Here is a 5,721-nt window from a genome sequence, read left to right as displayed (position 1 = left end):
AGAACGATATCTGTAATTATGTCGTTTTGTTTATAATTACGACAACGATATCTGTAATTATGTCGTTTTATTTATAATTACGAGAACGATATCTGTAATTATGTCGTTTTATTTATAATTACAAGAACGATATCTGTAAATACGTCATTAATGAGATAAAGAATAAGGCGTTGAATCCATAACTTCTTGGAAACTGTTTGTTTATTTGTTAAGCACAAAGCAACTCAATGGGCTATCGGTGTTGTGCCAATCACGGGCTATCGAAACCCACTTTTAGTCTTATAAGCCTTCTAACCTACAGATGAGCCAATGGGGGGGGACTTGGAAACTGGGGCAAATAATTTTATGCTATATGCAGCAACTTTCAATTCAATGTGTATTTTCTTAATATAATCAGTACCCACAGTTTTCACACAAAAGAAAAGGCATTTGAAAAGATATTTTCAACTGTTAGTAAAGTATAAAAGCGTAAATTCCGAAATAGAAACAAGGAACTATTACATTGAATACGATAAGCTAGACCTAGTATTTTTGTTTGGCAAATAAACTATATGTTCAGATGTGAGTTTACTGCTTATTTCACTTTTTTCTTTTTACTATTTCAAAGTTTTTATCACATTGAGAACATAAAATTTTCCCTCTTACTCCGAGCTATCTTTAGACATTTAGAGGAACTACTAAAAATCCTTAAAAGTCATTTGCTATAACAGATGTATATTGTTTGTAATAAAGAAACAAAAAACTATTTACTGTATCTTTATTTCTTTCCTAAAATTTATCTCTATTACATTAAAAAGATTAAATTTATCTTTTTAAAACATCACACGTACAAATATTTCAGTTCATAGTTTTATAACTTTCAGTGCGAATATCAGGTGTAATAAAACTTCCGGATGTTTGTTTGTTACGGATTTCTCGCAAAGCTACACGAGGGCTATCTGCGCTAGCCGTCCCTAATTTAGCAGTGTGAGACTAGAGGGAAGGCAGCTAGTAATCACCACCCACCGCCAACTCTTGGGCTACTCTTTTACCAACGAATTGTGGGATTGACCTCACATTATAACGCCCTCACGGGTGAAAGAGAGCATGTTTAGTGTGACGGGGATTCAAACCCGCGACCCTTTATTTATTGACCTTTGACCAGACAAAACGGTAGTTTTTAGCTAAGATATCATAGAAAACAAGAAACAAAACTCCTGGGTTCATTAATGTTTGTATAATTTACTCATTATGCATAATTTATGCATGTCTATTACTCTTCTCCAGAATTTAAAAGGGATATTTGTTTGCTTTATTCCGAACGTAATGCATCCCTAAAACAAGTATGAGAATGTTCATTCATCAATTTTATGTACTTTTCATTCTAAAGCCACGTGAAGTTTTCCAGAAAATTTCAAAATTTTCAGTGTCCAGAATTTGTGTCCAACAATAGAAACAAAAATCCAAATGCAATAGTAAACATTCGACTAAGTGCTTGCAATGTGAGCACCTAACGACTATGGTTTATCTTTCCTTTATCTCTCGCAAATTTTACAATATACAGTTTTGGCCGAAATGTTTGCATATTTTGTAACAAATAAGATGATTATTATTAAGATGGAATACAAATACACTTAGTGCTATCAAACTGAGAAATTCATGTTATATTAAACATCTACATATGTAATTTGTATAATGAGACAGGTTCTATGGACATCATGAACGATTTATTAGAACAGTAAACAATTTTATCAGACACCTGTAGAAAGATGTGTAATTCTCCATTTCACCTATCACAACAAAACCTTACCAAAACATATATAATGACAAAATATGACATAAAAGTATTATAAATAGTGTTTGTAACCTTATATTAGTTCATATTAAACATTCAATTCTTAGTTGGTCCTCCTCGTACTCTAATAACCCAGCAAGACGACGTGGCATGCTGTCGATGAGGTTATTGATGTAATATACCGTGATTTCATCCCAACTTGTCACTAGAAGGCACTGCAACTCAGCTACAGTAGCTGATTTAGGGCCATGGATAGCAATTTTGTGGCTTAGTTCTGCCCAACAGTTCTCAGTGGGATTACGATCTGGAGACCTTGCTGGCCATGGCAACATTGTAATGTTCTCCTGGTCGAAATAATCCTGTACAATACCCACACTGTGGGTACCTGCTTTGTCACCCTGGAAAACAAAGTTATTGCCAAACCTTACCCTAGCATACGGCAAAAAATACCGCCTCCATATGATGCCTGTTGGAAGCGCCATTGATGTTTCCCTGAAAGATATGAAGAGCAGTTTTTCCACCATAATGAATAGCTGTCCAAACATGTACTGCACCACCTCCTGTGGGAAAGACAGTCTTCCCTCATCTGTTCGCCAGACAAACGACAAACATGAATCCTACTATCAGCTTTAACAAGCCGGAAATAGGATTCATTTGAAAAGATGACATGTCGTTAGCGTCCTAAGTGTAAATTGACATGTTGTCTTGTCCAAGTAACACGGTGCCGTGGTGAATCCTGGTTAATATCAGTTAACAGATAGCCCTTCTTGCAAAATATACTTGTTTGGTCGGTCTCCTATTCATTGTTTTTCTGCATACCCTGGAATGAATGTGTTCTTGCCATCCCTGTCGTAAGGTGTTGCAAGACTTCTTTAGATCTTGACGTGTTAACCTGATCAAAACACGGTCATGTCGGGCAGTAGTTTTTACGGCGCCTACTAGTAGACTTTACTGGAACAACATTTCCTGTAGTCCGATAACGTCTCAGGATTGTGGATACAGTACACCGGGAATACCCTACTCTTCTGGCAATGTCTGGACAGTCGAAAAAATTGAAGCCTTATAACTTCTGGCACGTGATGAGGTATGAATCTACACCAACTACAGAGAAACTGATCTGTTTCGAAAAAGATTATACCAAAAGCACACCAATTTATACAAAACAGGTGTGTGCATATGTGTTTGACGAACAAATGTTCAAAACTACTTATACAGACCAGAATAACAACTTGTACATGCTTGTCCTTCTCTGTTACTACTCAGGCATTTACTCAATAACTTCTCCATGCACGTTGGCAATAACATCAATTTTGAAGAATGTCCAAACATTTTGGCCAAGACTGTAAGACAGTCCAAGCGTTAGCGGCATGAATCAATTACTTAACCTGCGTCTAGTTAACTGAGGCAGTTACAAACACCTTCTCAGTTGTGAGTAAATATTTATTCTTGAAAACATGTCACATTGACGACGAATAAGAAAGAACATCGATTAATAAAAATACTCTCCTCCCCGTCATCCGATCACTCTCGTCCTTAGAGCTCATTTCTCAAAGTTTGGTTCTGAACCAGTGTCATTTGATGTCGCTGCCGCTTCCTGCTCTTTCTCATCCATAAAAGTAACACACTTTCCAATCCCACGTAACCTACTTCATAATGTATTCGATATTAGCAATATCCTGATCTACATATTACTTCCCTCTGTAAGTTGCTTCCCTTTAAACAATTTATATAATTAAAAGAGTAACGTGCTTGTGTACGTGCGTGGAAAGCTTTTTAAGCTTCATTAAAAAATGAAAATAGGAGCAGGGAAATAAGGATGACGTCACCATATGCGTAAAGGAGTAGATATAGATAGTACTATGCATTGCAAAGGGAAAGATACTTGGGGAATGGATATGTGATCCCTCAGAGCCCCCTATCTCAGACAGCTGTGATTATGGATTAAGGTTTTGTGTGTGAATTTATTTTGTTTATAGACAGAGTACCGGTACCGTCACCTTGTTGAGTTTTAATAATTAACCCCGATATCCAGGTTTTGAAAGCGTCGCTAGATCTGGTGTCTTTTACTGGATAAGTTGATCGGTTTGTCATTTTTTGATCGGATCATTCGGTTCCAAGCTGCTTTTGAACTAGATAGAGGTGTTTATTGGGTATCACGTGTCGTGGAATATGTTTAACATCGCAGTCGTTGAGACGCCCCGCACGGCCGTCTTATTCATTCAGGACTCTCTATATATAACCTCATGTGTGAATAGTCTAGACAGATCACCTAACTGGTTTAATTACTTTAAATACATATTTTATAAACTTCAAATACAATATACCACAACAACAAAAAAATGTCTCTTACGCGAAGCACGAGATTTCCGGTGAAAATGACTACAAAGTAAGTGTTTTTTGGTTGATGTAACACAAAAGAACCATTGAAAAACGCTTGAACAAAAAAAAAATATATATAAGCCAAAATTGTGTTTTTGTAACAATTATTAGCTTTATTTCTGTGATAGAAATTACTGTTCGAGCTAAAGCTGTAATACTCCAAAACTCTTTAAGTTTTATATAAAATATATCCAAGAAAAAAGTACATAAATTTCATTTTATTCGCTAGGAGATTTAAATAGATTGTTTAAAGTACTTTATTAAGAAATCCTATGACCCCAAAGTGAGTTTGTTTGTTCGTTTGTTTATAGTTAAGCACAAATTTACACAATGGGCTATCTGTGCTGTGTCCACCACGGGTGTCGAAACCCGGTTTCCAGCGTTAGAAGTCCGAAGACATTCTGCTGTGCCATTGGGGGGTGGGGGTGGGTGGCAAAGTGAGAAGCGCGTTTTTGCAGCAACGGGACACGAAGCATAAATTCTTCGGATTCACAAGCCAAGCACGCTAATTACTAGGCTTAACCTCTTATTCGGTCAACTGATTATTGATTTTTTTTTTCAAACCAAGAACGGAACGTTTTTCTGAATTTGTGGATATATACGTTGAACGAAATTAATGGTACCGCTACAGTCTATAATTCGAAGTTATATTTTTAGACAGTTGCTCAAGTACTTCATGATTTGAAACCACATTTACCTTTTGAGATTAAAAAAAAATATGGTTTAGTAATCCATTCGTTTCCTTTAGATATTTCAAGTAAGATATTTAATTGGTTGTTCAGTTTAAATTACATTACTGCCCCCTTAAACATTTTTTTTCTTGCCATTTAAACTACTTATGTAATTATGTGTTCTTGTGGGACCAGAACTTCGCTAAAATAATCCAGTTCAATCAGTAAATATGTCTAAACCAATCATAATACAAAACTTTTGTACTATGATTGGTTTAGACATATCTGGGTTTAGGTGTTGGTAAGATGTCGTCGCAACTCGAAAGCCCAAAAAAAAAGTTTAAATAGATCCGTTAAAGTAATTTTATTAACCACTTTACTACTTGAAAATTCGATGAATTAGTGAACTTTAAGTTTTGCTATTTGAAGCTGAATTAATAAAACTGGTTTGTTACAATTTCCTTATTCCTTTTAAGGCTTTTCAACAGCATATGTACGCTTTAGAAGATTATGTTTCAATTAATGAGAAATGTCTTCGGGTTACTTTTAATGGAATATATCTACTAGTTTTATGTATGAGCAGATTTATAAATCCCCAGGAAATGTGGGAAGTTGCAATTTCTTCTAACTTGCAAATCTCTTTACAAAACAATTTCGAATATAAATCAATTGGACAAACTGTTGCGGATGTTTTTATAAAAGGATTTGGAATATAAATCAATAGGTGAAACTGTTGCGGATGTTTTTAGAAAAGGATCTGGAGTATAAATCAATGGGTGAAACTGTTGCGGATGTTTTTAGAAAAGGATCTGGAGTATAAATCAATGGGTGAAACTGTTGCGGATGTTTTTAGAAAAGGATTTGGAGTATAAATCAATGGGTGAAACTGTTGCGGAT

This window comes from Limulus polyphemus, unplaced genomic scaffold, assembly GCF_000517525.1.
Source record: "Limulus polyphemus unplaced genomic scaffold, Limulus_polyphemus-2.1.2 Scaffold3129, whole genome shotgun sequence".
NCBI classification, from domain to species: domain Eukaryota; kingdom Metazoa; phylum Arthropoda; class Merostomata; order Xiphosura; family Limulidae; genus Limulus; species Limulus polyphemus.
Note: the sequence above shows the minus strand (reverse complement) of the source record.